Raw genomic sequence first — 21663 nt, forward strand, 5'->3', positions numbered from 1 at the left:
AGACCCTCATTACCTGTGGGGAACAGGCAAAATGGTCTTAGGGAATTTTATAAGTGATCGGAGTGATTATATTTGGTTTTGATTTTAAATCTGCATAAGCCCTTATAAATTATTTGTAATATAATACAGAAAACTTAGTTTTCTACAAGTAGAATGAAAAATTATTAGTTCCATATATTGTTCCTCTGTTAAAAGTAGATCTTATTAGGTAACAATTTCATAGCAACTTTGTTAATTTGAAGACTTTCTTTATATCTAACAGTTATGTAGAAAAATTAGTAGCAAAATGAAACAAGTAATTCCTAATTGTCTAAATTAACCATCTTCAACAAGGTGATAGTACATATTTTGTATCTTTTTGTTTTTCCTGTAGAGTGGCCTGACTATGCTGAATCCCCTACAATAGCTTTCCTGGGGAAAACAAGACAAGCCTGTCCAAGACACAGTACATGCAGGCTACTGTGCATGTGTTTTTATCTGGAGTTGTTTCACCTGATGGGGCTTTTTCCATCTGTCTCTCCCCCTACCCTCATGACAAGAGTACAAATTCCTCTCTAATTAGCTTATTGTTTTGCATTCCCCTGGGCTCTCCCTGTATACTTCTGCTTGTGTTGACACCACACTATCTCCTTTTAAAGCCCTACATATTAAACCTTTCTTCCTTCTTCTCTTTGAATTTCAAAATCAAGTTATGAAGTAACCACTTTATTTCATGTACCACAATAGGGAACAAGCCTTTGCAATCTTTTTTTTTTCACATAATTTTAAACATGATTGTGATTAACATAGTAAATGTTGCTTATACTGTTACAGCCTGAAGAGTCATTTTTAAGTATTTACCATAATACTAACTTAAATATGGTTTATTTTGGTATGATGTGGGGACATCTATTTTTTCTTCCCTTTGGGGGCTGATTAGCATAAAAGAAACAGGAAATTTATCTTAGAGATATTCATTATGGACTAGGTTTTATTCATGTGAACTAACGCTCTTAAATTGTGTGTCTTACTCAAGGGTCAGTATGAAAGGCTTTATGTTAAATTTCAAAGGCACTTTTCAGATCCTTGAGGTTGATTGAATCATAGATATATAAGGAAACTCAGTTCATAAAACATCACTGAACTGTTAAGTTAAATCTATAAGGATTGAAATGCTAACCACATCTGTGTTAAGTAGATCTGTCCATGATAACCGAATGCAATTCTAGCTGGTATTTAAGATAATTCAAGGTGTTTCAATGCCACAGAAGTAACTTAAAATATACAATTCAAATGTCTAATTAGTAAAATATAAGTAGATCTGTCCATGATAACCAAATGCAATTCTAGCTGGCATTTGAGATAATTCAAGGTATTTCAATGCTACAAAAGTAACTTAAAATGTATATTTCAAATGTCTAATTAGTAAAATATAACATAATATCATTATAAATTATCGAATTATTTATTTTGTATAGTTCTATAAAATAAGTACTCTGTTTTGAAACACAAGTCTTGAAAGATAGGGCAACTATTCAGAGAAGTGAAAACATTTTCCCAGAGAAATGGAATTAGCATCAGAACCTGCTGACTCTTAACACAGGGCTTTTTTTCATATATCAAACTTCTATTAAAATCTGGCATGACACAACAGTAATTTATAAATAATATCATATAACAAATATATTATAATGCAATATAATGTAATTTAATAATAGTATGTGATGACAAATTAATTGAAGAATATTTCTGCAGCTGGAAGAGAAAAGCTTTCTACCACTCAGAAAGTAGGAATGCTGGGGATGTAACATCAGGAAACTCTTAAATCTCTCCCTGGGAGTCCAGGGAGTTGGTGAACATCTCTGCCTCTATGAAAGGAGGGGACAATAATATCTCGATAGTTGGGGGCAGCTTGTGCATAATTTTTATAGCTACTAAGAGAAAAAGAAAGAATTGCTTGCTTTTTTCAGGTAGAAAAACTACTTTCTATGATAGCTCATAGGTAGTTGACAAATATTTCTGTTGCTTTTATCTATCTGACATTCCCAAGCCAGGATATAGCCAATACTCTTACAAATAACTGAGCCTGAAAAAGACTACATTCATTCTAAGTAAATTGGATTGGCAAGCCATAGTTGTCTGAAGCTATATCAATAGTCTTATGCCTAACATATTTGGTAAAGCATAACTCAGTGACCACTAATATTATTTAAAATGCTAGATATGTTTGGTATTAACAAAACAATCTCAGAAAGTGGCCTTTGTTGTTACAACTTTATGTCCATTGTTTGCTAATTTTAATATTAACACAGTGAAAGTTAAAAAGAGTGTTCCAGCAATGCTAACCTCATATTAAAAGAGACTGAATGAAATTTATTCAATAGAACAATCAAATGTATACAAAAATTCCCCAAGCCATAGGTTTATGAATAAAAAAGAGGATATTAGTTCAATATATCAAAACATGTGACATATATAGGCATCTAAATAAATTGAAGATATATTTTACATGCTACATATTATAGATTGGGTAAGAGATAGGAGTGTGTAATATTTTTCTCAAGATGATGATAAATGAGGGAAGATTATTCTTGGAATTTGTCTATACCATCCAAACAAGAACATCATCTTCTTGATTGATATATTGAATTTTTTACAATGAATAATGATTGATGTCTACCAATTTATAGTTCCACAGGAAATATGTTTAGTAGCCTCAAACAATACAATAAAGCACCATAAATATGTTCTATATCCCCACATAGTGAAGATGAAAATAACAATAGTTTGAGAAGAAATGTTAAACATTATGAAATCTATGCAGGTTCCATCCAATATACCACTGAGAAAATAGAGTATTTTGAGTTTAAAACTAAAAAAAGTACATATAAGAGCAACAAATTTTGTTATGTAGGTTTTTGGCATGTAGATTTCAAATATCGACTAAATACATTTTTTTAAAATAATTCCAATTGGAAGTAAGGAATATTGGCAAATCATGTTGCAAATTTGTAAGATACCAAAAAATAAATATGTTTAAAATCTTATAGTAATATGTCCATAGATCAATAATTCCCAAGTTTAGTGTAGTAGAGACATACACAAGGAAGTTTGTTCAATTTCTGGGTCTATTATCCAGAGCTAGTGATTCACTAAGTCCATGATGAAGCTTAGCAACAAGAACCTGTAGTTATTTTGGTGCAAGAGATACACAGGCGAACTTTGGGGGGAGAGAAATGCTACCATTGGAAATATATCTTCATAGACAATATTTGAGTAAGTAAAAATAAAATTAGGCTTTCCTTCTATTATTTGAGATAAATGGGAATAGAATCTTTGTTGGATCCCTTTAAACAAAATAGGCTGAACTTAGTAGGACCCTCATTATACTTTAAGGACCAAGTTGCTATGATTACCTTAAAGGATAAGGAGAAAAGTTACACAGAGAAGTAATGCAGAGGAAAATAGTCGTCTGTGCTTCCTTCTCACAAAGAAACAAATCAGAATATATATGAATAGAGGGATAAGAAAAATAAATAAAATAAAATAAAATAAAATAAAATAAAATAAAATAAAAACAACAAAAAGCCAACAAAAGAAAGACTCATATAATTAAAACGAGAAGACAACCAATGATGAGGAGAACAATTGTGTGTACTTGACCAGTGCATTTGCGCACCAATTTCAAAACCCTGGCTTCCTGAAGCAGATCATGTACTACCCTTAAAGCCAGCTCCAGCGCCTGGGTGGCTCAGTCTTTTAGGCATCCGACTTCTGCTCAGGTCATGATCGCCGTTCATGGGTTTGAGCCCCTTGTGGGGCTCTGTGCTGACAGCTGAGTCTGGAGCCTGCTTAGGATTCTATGTCTCCCTCTCTCTCTGCCCCTCCCCCACTCATGCTCTGTCTCTCCTACTCTCAAAAATAATAAACATTAAAAAAATTTTTTAAAGCCAGTTCTAAGTGAACCAGAGTAGCAAGTTACAACTCCTCTGAAGCAATTTCAAAGAGAAAGTTTCAAAAGTGTAAAAAATTAAGAATAAGCCTTTCTACCTCAGCTTCACAGTAGAATCTTTTTTTTTTTTTTTAATGTTTATTTCTTTTTGAGAGGGAGAGAGAGAGAGGGGACAGAGAGAGAGAGGGAGGGACATAGAGTATCAGATCTTTAGGGCATATCTTACATGTGTCAGGCATGATAACAGACACTAGAAATGCACTGCCAAAAGAAAACAAACAATCAAAAAAAGGTTAGAGAGGGAGGGAGCCAAAACATAAGAGACTCTTAAAAACTGAGAACAAACTGAGGGTTGATGGGGGGTGGGAGGGAGGGGAGGGTGGGTGAGGGGTATTTAGGAGGGCACGTGTTGGGATGAGCACTGGGTGTTGTATGGAAACCAATCTGACAATAAATTTCATATTAAAAAAATAAAAGAAAACAAACAAATAAACAAATAACCATCCCTCCCTTGAAGAAGCTTACTAGGGGGGATGGGGGAGCAGAGGGGACACATACGATTGCAAATTTATAAAATCAGGGAGTGATAATTGCTATAAAAGAAATATAAGGCAGGTGAGAGGATAGATTAGTGATTGGTGATTTGAGTAACATCCACTTGAAATGCCATTATGAGAAAGGGACAGTTGAACAGGGTTTAAATTAAATTCTCTCTAGGCAGAGAAAACAGAACACAAAAGGCTAAGGAGCAGAATATGTGAATGGAAGAGGGAATGACACAGTCAAGGGCCAGATCATAAAGGAACTCTTAGGCCACTGCAGAGAATTTGGGGTTTGATGTTTGTGAGATAAGGAGACTGAAATCCATGTAAGAAGTCAAGAGCTAATAGCCAAATAAGATCAAATCAGCACTGCTTTATAATATATGATTAAATGAGGAGAGATGGAGACTTTTAGTGGAAAAACAGAAAAAAAAAGTGCAATGTTTAAGAAATTGGTCTCTGGGACCATCTTCCCTGGATTCATATTTAGAATTCATCATTCACTAGCTGTGACATTTGAGTAGGTTATTTAAATTTTATTTAAATTTCCTCTACCTCAGTGACCTCGGGGAATAATAGCTTATTGTGAAGAATAAGTAACTCAAAGGATCTAGTGTTGTACTTTGTATATGTTAAGCATTCAATTAGTGTTATTTTTTTCACTGTTGGCCTTATTTATTAACTTACTAAAAGTTTTTGTACAAAATAGTATTCTTAAATAACACCTTCTTCATAATTCCAAGGTAATCAGATATAAAGCTATAGCTAATATTATCTATCAGGTTTGACTCTGGTTTGTAGCTTTATTCTCATCTATAAAAATTTTATTTTTAAAATCTATAAGATAGGGCCTTCTCAGCTTCTGCATCCAGTGTAGAATTATAAGGAGTTCAGAAACAGCAGACAGTTCTCTCAACATGAACACAATATCTGATACACGAATGTTCAGAGCAGCACTATTCCCATAGCTAGAGTTTGAAACAACCCAATTGTCCATCGACAGAATAAATTAACAAAATGTGGTGTAACCAAATATTAAATATTCAGCCATAAAGAAAAAATGATGTACTGATACATACTACAATATGGATGAAACCTGAAAACATTATGTTAAGTGAAAGAAGCCAGACATAAAATGCCATATATTCCATAATTCCATGTAATGAAATATTTAGAAGAGTTAAATCCATACAGACAGAAAGCAGATAGATTGGCAGTTCCCAGGGGCTGGGAAAGAGAAGAATGGAAGCGACTGCTTAATGGGTATGGGGCTTCCTTTTGGGATGATAAAATGATCTGAAAGTACAAGAAATGGTTGCACACTATTCTGACTGTGCTAAATGCCACTGAATTACACACTTAAAGTGGCTAATTTTATGTATATTTCACCTCATAAAAAAAATCTTAGACTATACACCAGAAAAGTCCATTTTAACATGTTACTTTAAAAAATAACATTCAAATTAAAATTATATATATACATCAGAAAGTATGATATCATGTATTGGTAACTCCATGCAGAAATCCCTGGACATAAACAATAAGAAACTGTGCCTTGACATGCAATAGCAACTCAAAATGCTCAGGGTCATGCACATAATTTTGGTAGGTGTGAATTTGAGACAACATTTTAGATACTAAAGGACTTAGCAGGAGGTCATGTCAGGGAGCCAGATATTAAAATATAAGGGAAATGGCCAACTTGAAATAATGTTTGGGAGGACATAGCAGAAACCAGAGTGTGGTAGATAATGAAAGTAGAGAATACTCTGGGGTGCCTGGATGGCTCAGTTGGTTAAGTGTGCGGCTTTGGCTCAGGTCATTATCTCACAGCCATGAGTCTGAGCCCCTTGTCAGGCTCTGTACTGGCAGCTCAGAGCCTGGGGCCTGCTTCAGACTCTGTGTCTCCCTCTCTCTCTGCCCCTCCCTACCTCCCCGCCTCAAAAATAAATAAACATTACAAAAAAAAAGTAGAGAATACTCTTATGTTATGGACTGAACATTTGTGACCCTCCAAAATTCACATGTTGAAGCCCTACCTCCCAATGTGATAGTATTTGAAGGTGGAGTCTTTGGGAGGTAATTGGGTTTAGAGGAGGCCTTGAGAGTAAGACCCTCATGATGGGCTTAGTGCCCTTATAAGAAAGGCCAGACTGTTCTCTGTTGCTCCTCTATGTGAGCACACAGTGAGAAGGTGGTCAGCTACAAGCCAGGAGGAGGGTTCTCAGTAGGAATTGAAATCTGCCTGCACCTTGACCTTGGACTTCCCAGCCTCCAAACTGGAGAGAAATAAATGTCTGTTGTTTAAGCCACCCAGTCTATCGTATTTCGTTATCACAGCCCAGCCTGATTAAGACACTCTAGAATACTAGCCTTCAACGTTATTGTTTGTTTAATCTTTAAAGAGTTTTTGGAAAAGAAGTACATGACTCACATTTCAAAATTTAACAGTTGTGCCACATTGCCTGTTAGCAAATGAGCACCATTTCTGCCTCTGCCCCCTCTTATTCTCTCTGCTCCATTGGAGAGGCTGGAAGCTTTGGAATTACATTTTGTTTTAAAGTACTTGGCAGCAGAATCCTGAGGAACCAGCCTTCTGCCAGTGAGATCCATTTGCACAAGACTGAGAGAGCCTAAGAGGGCAGAGGTCATATTACTGTTTCTAATGCAGAGATTTGGGCTGCAGTAGCCACAGGTTTTTCAGTAAGCCCAAGACATTTCCCAGCAAATCAGCATCCTTAATACTGTAGAAAACTATAATCACTGCTGTAATTTCCTATGATTCTTGCAATTTCTTAACTCTCTGAAAGCTATGAGTGAATCTGAAACCTGGTGAAGGTGTTCCTGACCTTTACATCATCCATCCCTTTTAATGGTTTGTAAGCACCTAATTTGCTCTTTAATTTCATTCTTGCTTAAAATATATGGAGTGGTTTCTGTTTTCCTGGCCAAACTCTGAGTGCTACATTTAAAATGTATTCACTTTGGGGCGCCTGGGTGGCGCAGTCGGTTAAGCGTCCGACTTCAGCCAGGTCACGATCTCGCGGTCTGAGTTCGAGCCCCGCGTCAGGCTCTGGGCTGATGGCTCAGAGCCTGGAGCCTGTTTCCGATTCTGTGTCTCCCTCTCTCTCTGCCCCACCCCCGTTCATGCTCTGTCTCTCTCTGTCCCAAAAATAAATAAACGTTCAAAAAAAGAAAATTTTAAAATGTATTCGCTTCATATGTACAAAGGATGTATTTCTGGCTTTTAGTATACAGTTACTACAAATATAGTTTATGTATATTTTGTGATAATATTTTTTTAATTTCTTAATGTTTATTTTTGAGAAAGAAAGAGAGAGAGAGAGCAGGGGGAGAGGCAGAGAGAGAGGGAGACACGGAATCCAAAGCAGGCTCCAGGATCTGAACTGTCAACACAAGGCCTGACACAGGGTTCGAACTCATGGACTGCAAGATCATACTCTGAGCCAAAGTCAGATGGCTAACCTACTGAGCCACTCAGGCTCCCCTTGTGAAAGTATTTTGAGCTACCAGTCTAGGTCATCCAGTATCTGAAAACATGCATAGTTTGACTTAATGATAAAGCAAGACTTGTCATTAAAATAATCAGCCAAGTCTGACAATTTCTGTCAGAAAAGTCACTCTTCCATTGGGGCACTTGGGTGGCTCAGTCAGCTGAATGTCCAACTTTGGCTCAGGTCATGATCTCACAGTTTATGGGTTCGAGCCCCATGTTGGGCTTTGTGCTGACAGCTCAGAGCCTGGAGCCTGCTTTGGATTCTGTGTCTCCCTCTGTCTCTGCCCCTCTTCCACTCCGGGTCTGTCTCTTTCTCTCTCTCAAAAATAAGTAAACATTTAAAAAAAAATAAACGTTACTTTCTTAATTCAAGTAAATATATTAATATACTTATTTATTACACTCTCATTTCTGAATATCAAGATAGCTAGAAAATTATAGATGATAAAGGTAGATGCATCCATGCATACATACATACATAATGCACATGTTTATAACCATACCAAAATTTTGGCCATAGATCATCATGATGTACTTACTTTAATATAGTTACAGACACATCATTATTGCAAGGCTCTCCTCAATGGCTCAAGCTTTTGCATTTGTCTCTATGTTTGCTTCTTTAGAGATTTTTTTAGTTTCTTTTTTCCCCCTCTGTGGCAATGTCTCATTGATAGATGACAGATATCCTTTTTATAATAAAATGGGAAATGAGTTATTGTGAAAGGAGAGTTTGGGAAGGAAACTGAGGGCCAGGAGTAGATTAATTTCAGGGAAAAGCACAGATAAAAGTTGAAGATCTAGACAGTTGTTCCCTTTACAATATCCATGGCCACACACTTCCTAGAAACCCAAAGGTTTGTGTTAAAGAGCACTGCTCTAACAGCACATATTTATTTCCACTGCCTCCAAAATAAGAGGTCTGGGAGACTGAATAGTTATATATTAACATTATATAAGATTTTCCATTTTATATAGCAATCTTAGAAACAATTTGTGGTTTTCCAGTACCTGAATGAATGTATTTAGTGCTTATCACAGGTGAATTCTTTGGAGTAACATTTAGATGGATTTATTAACTATAAAAATGCTGTACTTTTAATATTAAACAAATTTTGAGGGCAGCTATTGCATCTTAGAGGGTATACTCTTTTGACTTCTTTTATGTACTTCTTAGTAATAAAAAATATTCATTAATCCTTTACTACATGATGGCATTATAGTGAATTGAGGACACAAGAGTGAACAAGGTTGCTTTGTGGAACACTCAGTCTAGTGATTCAATCCAATGCAGACAAATTATCAAATTCACTAGTTCGATACTTCCTAACACACAAATCTATCGATCTCATTCTCATCCAGCCTTTCCATCTACCATCAGAAAACACCATTCCCATCCTCTCCATGGGAAAATGCATGGAGAGTTCAACACTACATTATAGAAGAAACTACATTATAAAAATAATGAGTGTTAACATTTTTTATGATCTAACAATTGCCAGAAAGTAAACTAAGCTCTGAACAAAAATTATTTAACTTAATACTCAAAATATGTCTGTGAAATATATATAAGTTCCTCATTTTCCATATGAATGGACTATATATAGATTAGATCATTTTAGAAAGTATACAAGTTTCCACATTTATTCAGTATACAAACTTAGGTCAACTTTGCTACAGGTTCCAGCTTATTGCCACCACTGATTATAGTCTTCTAATGCAAATTCTTGCAGAAAGGAAATCCTGTTTATATCTCCATCACATACAGTTTTGCTCCAAATACACTGATGTACTTATTACCTGTCTCACAATACAATATATATGTTTTGCATTTTGCCAATATAGGATACTCCAAAATTATTTTACACTGACTAGAGTATCCATTTCACATACACATCTCAAATATGACCCAGGCAAATTCTATCCTTCTATAGGATACAGGGATTTATAGAATATATAATATCCCTTTTATCAATGTAAGTTCTAATACAAGGAATTATATTAATCCATTTATATCAATTGCTATTTAGGATAGACTTTTATTTAATTTTATTTTGTAGCTTCTACTTACCAAAATTTTCATTTGCATTAATTTTCAGAGTTCTTACCTTTTATTTGATTAAATCTATTTCTTTTCTCTGTGTGTGTGTGTGTGTGTGTGTGTGTGTGTGTGTGTCCTTCATTGGTTTCAAACTTACGTGCCTTCTATTTTATTTATTTGATTAAATATAAAGATCTTAGCATGTATACTTAACTGAGTAATATTGAAAATTAGCTAATATTTCTGTTCTTCTCCTGAACAGAGACAATATTGCAAATATTCTTGTATTCTCCAGGGCATCATTGATTATTATTTTAGAGCTACTTATTTTGTTCTAAAATATTATAATCATTATACTAGTACTAAAAATCATAGTTAAAATTAGATTTACAAAATATGTTACTTATTTACCCTTGCTTTCATGTACCAATCTGTCTTTTTAACTTTTATTTTCTTCTTGCTGATAGACACCCTTTAGTGGTGTATTCAGAGAAGATCTGAGAGTAATACATTCTATTAGTTTTTATAAGTATGAAAATTCACTCTTTCAGTAAAGACTTCTTTTATTATAGAATTTGGCTTGACTCTATATCTTTAGACACTTCTGGCCTCTGTTGTTCATGATAAGCCTGCAGCCAGTCAGGGACTTTCCATTTTTTTGGACTCTGTGTTTCCTCCTTATTATTAAAAAAATTATATTTCACTTTGATATTCTGAAAATTTACTACTATATATTCGGACATGTGTTTGGGTCCCCCCCCCCCCGATTAGGATTAGAGGTGATTTTTCAATCTGAGAGTCCATTTATTTTCTCTATTATAAAATGATTTAGGCCATTGTGTTTTTCAATTGTGCATCTCCTCCATTCATTCTCTCTTTCTAGAACTCCTATAAAAATGCACGTTGGGTGGAGAGGGGTGCCTGGGTGGCTCAGTTGGTTTAGTGCCTTTTGATTTCAGCTCAGGTCATGATCTCATGGATCCTGGGATCCTGCCTGGCAACAGGCTCCATGCTGACCACACAGAGCCAGCTTGGGATTCTCTCTCTCCCTCTCCCTCTGCCTTTCCCCTGATCACACTCTGTGTGTGTGTCTCTCTCTCTCAGAATAAACATGAAAAAATTGTTAATGCAACTTGGAGCTTGTCTTAATAGAGCCCTTATCTTTCTATGTTATATTCTGGTAATTTTCCTGAAGAAATCTTATGAGTTCTAAGTCTGTAAAGTAGTTCACTATTTTACCCATCCATTTTTTTTATGACTATGTTTTTCATTTCTAGAGTTTCAGTTTGATTTTTTTCTTCAAATTTGCTTGTTTTTTTTCTGACCACCTTATTTTTGTTTAACTGATTCTTTTTTTTATTTTAATGGGCCATTTTCTAAAGTCTCTTCCTTATTTTGTTGTCTATCAACTCTTTTTGTCATGGTGATTTTCTCATCTATTGTTTTGTATGTTTTAATAATGAACTCATCCTCAGTGGTTATTGATTTAATTGGAGAACTACAGACCTTGGGTTATATAGGCACTTTGTAGGGATAGTTCTATGTATGATTCTGCTGGAGTCTCACTAAGGCCAGACTTTTTCCTTTTTCTTTCTTCTTTTTCTTTCCTTTTCTCTTTCCTTTGCTTTCCCTTTCCTTTTTTCTTTCCTTTCCTTTTTCTTCTTTCTTCTTTCTTTTATCTCCCTTCCTTCTTTCCTTCTTTCTTTCTTTCATTCCTCCTTCCTTTCTTCCTTCATTTAAAAAAAATTATGTGTATTTATTTTTAAGAGTGAGAGAGACAGAGCATGAGCAGGGGAGGGGCAGAGAGAGAGGGAGACACAGAATCCAAAGCAGGCTCCAAGCTCTGAGCTGTCAACACAGAGCCTGAAGCTGGGCTGGAACTCATGGAATGTGAGATCATGACCTGAGCTGAAGTCGGATGCTTAACTGACTGAGCCATCCAGGCACCCCCACCCCCTTTTGTTTTAAAACAGGGTGGCAATCCCATGAAAGTAGTATTTGTTTACAAATAGCACCTATAACCAGCTGAAGTTTACGATTATGATTGTGTGAGGGTGAACATATCTCATCTCAGTTGACCATATTGACTTAGGCCTCCTCTTTGTATGTGTTTATTTTCCTCATAACATAAACCTTTGTACAGAAAGAATCACCTTTTCTAATTTTCTTTTTCTGTGTATTACACATTATAGATACTAAAACTGTATATTTTCTTAACTAACTTGATAGGTTAGCAAGTAAAACTCATTTGAACTTAATACAAAAGAAATTAATACCATGAAACCAAAGAAGCCATAAGAACCATTGGTTTATATTGTAAATTTTATCAATGAAATAATAGTTAAACAATTAAGTTTAGAATAAAAGTCCAATTTCTCCAGTATTTTAAATGTGTTTTTCATGCAAGTAGAGAAAATAGTACAAATATACTTCAATAAAGGTATAAAGTATGCAAATACAAATAAAGTATACAAATATACTTCAATAACTTCTAAGTTATTTTTCAGGTATAATGGTTTTGTTCTCTTAAGCCCTCCTGTAAATATTTATTTACCAAGAAAGCTATTACCTTCTTCTCTATGATAACAAAATGATAAGCTCATATTGAGGAAAACTAAAATTCCTAAAAAAGAAGGTACATTCTAAATATATTAATTATAAAAACAGCTTTAAATGTTAATCTATGTGCAAAACAATATCCAAAAATAAACTTTCTCTTACATTCACCCTATAACAGAATAATAATACAAGATATTAGGAAGAAATCACTGTTCATAATCAGCTCCTCCCAAAAGAATGACATTTCTATAGTTTGAGTCATCATAGAACATCTGTCATAACTTAAAGAAACCATATACATCATTAAGGTATTTTATGCTTGCCTATAGAAAATGCATCAGTATATAGACAGGTTTGCAACAGACAATAAGAGCTTTGCTGAAATTCTTTATGGGAAATACATCTATCCAGAGATATCCAGAGTAATTGGATCCTTTGCCATATAGATGGAAAAGTAAAATCAAATACATTAACATTAGCTAGATGTGTGACCATGGACAAATCACTCACCCGCATTGACACCTACCTCCTTTATGTGTAGAATGGAAAAGAGAGACTTAGATATGGTCTACTGCAATATGAATAGTGTAGATTCTAATTGCATGGGCCCTAAGAACTCACTGGAATGTAACATTGATTCTGGAAAGAACCTAAAACAAATTTGGAGTCTATAGAAGAATTCAGAATCTCAGAATCTCAAACCCCTAATCTCTTTGTTCCTTAAAAGTGGGAACATTCCATTTAAAAAAGGTAGGAAAATTTTAGACACCAAATGAGGACTCCCCCACCCCAGGTTTCTGAACTGCTAGCAAGTTGCCTGCTTCCTATGAGGAGAAAAATAAAATAAAATAAAATAAAATAAAATAAAATAGTAAAGTAAAAGTGAAATAAAACAATAAAATAAAATAGTAAAATAAAGTAAAATAAAATAAAATAATTCAAAATTTCCTTTTAATCAGAATAATTTCAGAGAAATTGAAAAATTTCTGAGAAATTGTTATACTGGAAAACTGAAATTTGAAATAAGCACAATTAATTTTAGCCCCAATTCAAGGGAGTTGAATTACTAGACTTGATTTTAATAAGAGGCAGCTATTACTTGGGTTTTATGGGTCATTTAATCTAAAAGACCAATATATATCTTCTTCAATGAAAATAAATAAATAATTCTTTAAAGAAATAATTTGGCCTGTGATGAGTGTTGTTTAACTTAGAGAAAATCTATCAAATTCTCTCTCTCCCTCTCTCTCTCACCACATCCTATAAATATAAAATTAAAGAGTTTCTTTTACAAGATATAAACAGACTAGATTTGCTTATATAAAACAGGGAACCACTTCAAAACTGGACAAAATGAGTCATTGCCTTGTATTAGTGTCATAGCTCAGACTCTTGGGTCAGGTTGTTATCTTTTAATCACTGTTACCAGTTTGTAGCTATAGACTTTGAGAAACTTCACTTTTGCCCTTAGTTTTTTCCTCTATGTAACAGTATACATAGGAATTCTGAGTACATTCAATTGGAAGAAATATTAAGAGAGGAATAAAGAGACACAAAGAATGAGAGACAGGAACAGAGAGAGAGATCATTTAATCTAATGCTGGTCCAAAAAAATTGCTCAAATATCTTCGCTATTTTTCTTCCTATGATCATTATTGTTTTTGTTTATACAATTACTTTGTGATGAAAATTAATGGACTATCACATCCAACATTATGAAGTAACAGATTTTTATACACAGAAGGCCCAATTTAAATCCATTTATTTCTTTATGGAGAAAAGCACATTAATAAACAACAGTAATTTTTCTGTAACCTGGGATAACTTCTTTGAGCTATATTTAGGGGACTGGTCATTTTTTTGATCACTCAACAAAACTTATTGAAATTTACTATGTACCAGATCCTGGTCTGATGCTGTAAAAAACAGTGGAGACCAAAACAGTTTAAACACCTGCCATTATAAAGCTTATATTATTGGAGCAGGAGAGTGGATAAATATACATGTGTATTGGGGCGCCTGGGTGACTCAGTCAGTTAAGCGTCCGACTTCAGCTCAGGTCACGATCTCGCGGTCCGTGTGTTTGAGCCCCGCGTCGGGCTCTGGGCTGATGGCTCAGAGCCTGGAGCCTGTTTCCGATTCTGTGTCTCCCTCTCTCTCTCTGCCCCTCCCCCATTCATGCTCTGTCTCTCTCTGTCTCAAAAATAAAAAAAAACTTTAAAATATATATATGTGTGTTTGTGTGTGTGTGTATAGGTACATATACATATACAGTGCTTATTATATATTATGTATATATATATAGTGTCAGAGAGTGATGTTTTAGAATGTAGGATATATAACTGGGTAAAAATATAGAGAGTGTTGGGAAGTGGGGAAAGGAATTAATTTAAACAGTGTGGTCAGAAGGATTCTGACCGAAATGAAGTGAAAGAGCAAGCCATGAAAATATAATGAGGGATAAAAGGCAGCATGATAACTGAGGTAAAGTCCCTGAGTGTGGATTGTGTTTGGCATGTTTGTTCATAATACCAACCTAGCAACTTGGTTGAAAGAACTCAGTTTCATAAAGCTGTTATGTAACATCTGGCACATAGTAGACACTCTGCGTGTGATAATTACTTTTATGAAATGAAAATATGGGCTACATGACTGTGTATGTATTTGGCGGCATGGGAGTGATGACTAGAAATATCTATAGAGAGATATTTGCTGATAAAGAAGTGGTTGAAGACCTTTCAAATATAAGAAAGCACCAAAAAGAAAGAGTAGACTCTTAAAGAAAACACAAGGAAAGCCCAAATGTAAGGAGGAGAAATGTTTGACTGCCTAGGGGTCTTTACAATTAAGTCCATCGCTTCTTCCCTAAATCAGTTTCTGTGCTGACACTGTAAAAACAGTGCAACATGTTTTTAACGTGTGCAACATGTTAAAAAAGAAATAGAATTAATGCCTTATATGGACTTAGATCGATAAACATTTTACTTATACTTTTTTCATTCTCTTTTGTCATGTTAAAGCATTTAGAAATTATTTTAGAGTAAAGAATCTCAGCAGCTACTTGTTAGAAAGTGACAGTGAAAGAAATCAGAAAATAAGAATTTGAATTGACTGAAGAAAGAGAGAGAGAGAGAGAGAGAGGGAGAGAGTGAGAGAGAGAGAAAGCACAGGAGGGGCAGAGAGAGACAAGGAGAGAGAATTCCAAGCAGGTACAGGCTGTGAGTGGGAAGCCCCATGCGGGGGCTCCATCTCACTACAGTGAAATCATGACCTGAACTGAAATCAAGAGTCAGATGTTTAAATGACTGAGCCATCCAGGTGTTCCACTATTATTTATTCTGGATCACTCTTGTGAAAAAAATGATTAAATATCTTTAATATATCAAAAGCTCTCATTATGGTATTATTTCTCACAGGACAAATATTGCCTCTAATAGTCTTTCATGTTAAGTAATAGTATAAAAAAATAATACATTGTTCTAAAGAGACAAATTGTCCACTTAGTAGGAATGATTTATCTGGAAAGGATGACAAAGAGTCTCTTTCCATATAAAAGGCAGGGACTATTTCCCTTCTGGCTGCTAGATGTCTGAGTGTGCCTAGCTATGTGAACTTGTTTAACACAGACGTACGAAAAGCATTATAGGTAAATAGGTAAGGGATGTTTCTCCTAGTTAAACTTGGCTGTGTTTGTCTTAGCTCCAAAAAACTGCAATATCACAGAACAAAGGGATATTATCATTGAATGCGTTCGTTCTTCCTTACTGCTTCTAAACCCTCAATGAAGTGTAAATAATTCTCAGAAGCCCCTTAACCCAGTTTTATCGGTAGATCTCAGGATGAGAAGGGACACTAGTCTAAGCCACATTAAGAATCTGCACCAGAACTGTCATTGGAACTTGGGAACATCTGCAGACAAAAGTGTGCCCCAAACAGCAGCCTGTGTCAGTCTTAATCACTATGGGAATGATACTATTAACTACAACAAGCGCTTTTAACTAAAGGAATTTCAAGGCTACAACCAGCATCAGGTCAAAGAAGAACCACATTTCCTGGTAAAAAGAAAAACATGAATGCTGTACAAAGTTGACATTTCAAAATTCCTTCAAAATTGGTTGTAAGATAATTTTGTCCAATTAGAATATAAGCCACAAAAAGAAGACATAAACATACTTTTTGTACCACCGAGTCAGCTAGCATTGTGCATTTTCCATGTTGTAATTGTATGTTCTAAGCAGGTGTCAAACTTGAGTCTAAGCAGTAAAGATATTCTAGGAACAGTTGGGGCAGACCTAAGAGAAGTGGCTGAGGAGCCTTCTAGGACACCCCATCCTTAGCAAAAAAAGGAGCCAGCCATAGGGAGTTATTATACCCACTTACATGGAGCCAGCTTTTTTAAAAATCTTTTTTTTATGTTTATTTATTTTTGAAGGAGAGAGAGAGACAGAGCGTGAGGGGGGAGGGGCAAGGAGAGAGGGAGACACAGAATCTGAAGCAGGCTCCAGGCTCCAGGCTCCAGGCTCCGAGCTGTCAGCACAGAGCCTGACGCTGGGCTAGAACCCGTAAACCACGAGATCATGATCTGAGCTGAAGTCGAAGGCTTAACCGACTGAGCCACCCAGGCGCCTCTGGTGCCAGCTTTTGCATTAAGGAGTTAGAGATTCTGGAATATTAATCCTTCCAGTGTCTCTTCCATCCCTAGAATTCCATGAAGACATGAATAATAAGTCAAAAGGGCAAAAGCCATTTGACTAAAATATTTATAGCAGGACATTCTCTCCAGCCTGCCACAGTGTAACTCAGAGGATTGCACAGTGCTCTCTCACAAACAACCTTGTTCGTTTGGCACTCACACTTTTGTGCATAAGCAGAGGCATTTGGCAGAGTGACCATAGCTCGTGGCAGGAGATTGTGGTGCCCAGTAAAGCAGCAGTACATTTCATAGAGGCCCGAGTGGATAATGTAAAGATGACTAGATGAGTGCCAATGCCCAGAGGGAGACAGCAGCATGGTGGTGGCAGTTGGTGGGAGCAGACTTGTTTGCAAGAAAATGTGAAACACTCTCTAAAATACCACACAGGGGCCTTTGTTGAGCACTAACATTCTTCCATCTGCTCTGGGGGGTAGGCTGCCAGTATAACGTCTTATCTGCTCACAGGCTGCTGAAACTTAGGGAGACAAGGTAAAGGTGGAGTTAGTGTAATGTTGCTGGCTTCTATAGGACGATTTTGTAATATTTGGAATTTAACTAATTTTTATCCATGTGGTGGTCACAAGTTCTGATTTTAACCTTAACAAGTGTGTGCTATGTAATGTGCCATTAGTATGATCACAAGGTTTTAATTATAGAGCCAGACAAAACCATCTTATGGTGGCTATCCAGAATCCAGTCAGATGTAATTTTATTGTCTCCATTATTTGTGCTGCTGACATATTGGAAAGAAAAAAATATATATGAAAAGAGGACAGAATTCTGTCAAAAAGATCAAGTGGGTTGAACAGAATTAATAGGGATATAAATACTCCAACGGAATGGAATTGATGGTTCTCTAGAGGCAGGAGGGAAAACACTTTGAATATCTCAAGAAAGCCAAAAACATTGTGAAACCTAACTGAACAATGCAGAGAGTTCTATGTAAATTTAGAAGTGCTTAAGGGATTGTGAGAGTAAATAATGTCAGAAGAATTGACCGATGATGTGATTTAAACCCAGGAAGATGAGCTTCAAGAACTCAACACTTCTTAAATTAGGAAGTCCCTTCTGATGTCACTGTACACAGAACTTGAAATGTTCACAGATAACCATAGCAAAAACAGCATACTGTGCCAAAGTCAGAGGCCTCTGATCAATAGAAATCTCAGAACACCAACAATGAAACCCATTCTTTTTTATACTTTTGAATGAGAAGAAGTTCACCCATTTTATGTGTCAAGCACTGTTGGAGACTCTGGGATAGAATGGTAAACAATAGAGTCCATATCTTCATGGAGTCTATAATCTAGAGGAGAAGATGGTGAGTAAATCAAATAATCACACATTATAAATGGTATGATACTGTATTTCATCAAATTGGAAATGCCATCAGTTATAAAATGTGCTATTTTTTTATTACTAGGAAAAAAAAACTAGTAAATGGCAATGCAGTGCTTTTTTATCACTTAAATTTTTTATATGTTATACTTTTTAAAGATTTAGTTAGACAGATTTTATCATATAACTACTCTTGGTCATACATAGAAAGTAAATAGAAGAGAAATCAACTGGATAATGTTTTCCTAAAAATGTTTTCTATTCACAGTCAAGCTTCCCTGGGTGGTATTGATGTCATCACACACACACACACACACACACACACACACACACACACACGCGCGCGCACACACACACACACACACACTATCATTTTCTATGTTATCAGGAATGTTAATGCTCTAAGATTTCTTACAATGCACTCTATTTTTGCTTCCAAAATTTTCTTCCAAGTCACTGAACTCCATTCTACAATCTGGGTGCCAGTAATTTCCAGCTTAGCATGTGAAAGGCAATTTTTGTGAACAGAATTCAGTAACAAAATATAACTCATCTTCATCTATTGTTAGTATCCTTCTTTTTCAGACATCATAAAGAAATTCATTGTTACTTTGCAAGTAAATGTGGAGATGCAGTGAGTTCTCCATTGACTTACACTTGCTGCACTATCAAATTCATGCCACATTGCTATTCACAGGCATTTCTGCATTCACAATATCCATTTTGTTTTACTGCCAAACCAGTGTCATTTAAAAAATATTTTAAAATGGCAATTAAGTTTAACAAATGTAATGCCAAAAATGAACATAACTCTACAATTTACAAGCTCATTTTAGAGTGATAAGCCAGCAAAGGTGGCAGAAAAGTAGTTGTTAAGAAGTAGACAAGGAAACCAGTTTAGCCAAGAGAATAAAAGCCTTTAGTGTGTTAAAAACTACTGAAATGTCAAGATAAAAAGGATTTTTAAGAATCCTATCATGTTCAGTGACAAAGGGCAATAATGAACTTAGAAGTAAAATCTTTTGAAGAAGTTGCAGCTACATTTGCGGATTGGAATGTGTTTGGGGAATAAATTAAAGGGGTAAGGTTAATAAGTATAGTCAATTCTCTTAACAAGTTTAGCTTTAAAGAGAATAAAGAAAATGTGAAAGTTGCTTAGTGATAAGAGTAAGTGAAGTAGAGGCATTTATATATTTGTAAGATTTGGGAAACCTTAACACATCTAAATGCCATTAAGAATGAGCTAGTAAATTGGGGAAAGTGGCAGACAAAGAAAGCAAAAGGATGATCAATACAGTATAGTTCCTGTGAAGACTATAGACATTGGGGTTGGGATGAGAAGTTGTTGAGAGATCTCTCCTTTCATTTGCGATTAGGTATGGAATAATGGTTACACTCACAGACTCAGGAATCAGATAGTCTTTGTGAAAATAACAGCTTAATTCTGGGTGGCCTTGAGCAAGTTAGTTAACCACTGTGGCTCAGTTTCTTCATCTGAAAAGTGGAGACAGGTGATGGCGCCTATCTCACAGGATTGTTACAAGGATTACATAAATTTGAAATGTCCTTAGAATAATTACATTATTTGTAATGTCCTTGCAATAGAACATAACACATATTAAGGATTTATTGTTGTTGTCATCTTATTAAACACGTTTGAATTACTTATATTGAAAGAACTGTCTACTTTAAGTTAAAAATTACTATATGTACATCATTGGCTAAAAAGCGTGATGTCACTGATTTCCTAAAATTTGCGGCATACATGCTATTGGTCTTTTCAGCCAAATTACATCTTTCTGCACCCTCACAAATCTATTACAGAGCAAAACAAACAAGCAAAAAGAGAGAGAGAGAGAGAGACAGAGAGAGAAAGAAAGAAAATGAATTTAATAAGTAGACTGGCAACTGCAACCCTCAACTTTTGACCTCACCTTCTGGATAGAAAATGTAGATTTCTAAAATGTTATATTCTTTGTGGTTTATAAGATGAATTTCTCTTTCTCCTTTCCTGCACCTCTCCTCTCCCTTCTCCTCTCCCTATCCTCTGCTCTCCAGCCTACACAGTAATAAATGATGATCCAGGATTCTAGATTCCCATGTTATGGGTGCATTTGCACAAAGTTTTATCAGACCCAGTAAGTACACAAGAAGAAAATCTGATTGTTCTTATTCTTGGTCAGGAAATAGGATAGAACAGAATTTGTGTCATTTACTAGTGCAGTCGCTAGGGTCCTATGCATGCAATGCCATCAAAGGGGGTGAGTTTCCTGAGAGGGCATCTTCATTATGAATGCACAAACAACCCAAAAATGTCTACCACAGAATTGTATCTGTATTCCAAACCTTCACATTCTGAAGGAAACCAGATTTTATAGCCTGACTTTTCATGGATTAAAACCCAGGAATCCTTTGTAATTCCTTTAGTACAAACCAATTTGAAGTCATAAATTGTACGGCTATAGAAGACACTGTTGGAAAAACTGAGATCCAAAGAAATGGAAATGTTTTTCTTTTTTTTATGAATAGATTTTTAAAATCCAATACAGTTAATATACACTGTTATATTAGTTCCAGGTGTACAATGTAGTGATTCAACAATTCTGTACTTTACTCAGTGTTCATCAAGTGTAGTCTTTAATCCCCTTCAGCTATTTCACCCATTACTCCACTCACCTCCCCTATGGTAGCTGTCAGTTTGTTCTCTGTAGTTAAGAGTCTGTGTTTTGGTTTGTCTCTTTTTTTTTTTTTTCCTTTTTTCATTTGTTTTGATCCTTAAACTCCACATGTAAGTGAAATCTTATGCTATTTGCTTTTCTCGGACTGACCTATTTTACTTGAGATTATACTCTTTAGATTCATCCATGTTGTCGCCAATGGCAAGATTTAATTATTTTTAAGGTTGATTAATATTCTATTGTGTGTGTGTGTGTGTGTGTGTATGGCATATACCATATATACTATATATATTTTTCTTTATCCATTTATCTATCAATGGACACATGGCTGTTTCCATAATTTGGCTATTGTAAATAATGCTAC

The 21663-nt window shown here is 35.4% G+C and overlaps 1 long non-coding RNA gene across 3 annotated transcripts in view; it reads right to left on the reverse strand.

Annotated features, from left to right (window-relative positions):
• Positions 1-21663, reverse strand: part of LOC121034936 (uncharacterized) — a 97334-nt gene that overhangs the window by 10948 nt on the left and 64723 nt on the right. Inside the window, exon 3 of one of the 3 annotated variants that reach the window (XR_005792689.1) lies at positions 8544-8679. The exons of 1 other annotated variant lie outside the window; for it this stretch is intronic. This is a non-coding gene — a long non-coding RNA (uncharacterized LOC121034936). Of the gene's footprint in view, positions 1-8529; positions 8680-21663 lie in introns of all 3 variants that reach the window. One more of the 3 variants, XR_005792688.1, reaches the window with a different exon arrangement.

This window comes from Herpailurus yagouaroundi, unplaced genomic scaffold (assembly GCF_014898765.1).
Source record: "Herpailurus yagouaroundi ecotype Mexico unplaced genomic scaffold, PumYag 28, whole genome shotgun sequence".
Classification (NCBI taxonomy): Eukaryota; Metazoa; Chordata; class Mammalia; order Carnivora; family Felidae; genus Herpailurus; species Herpailurus yagouaroundi.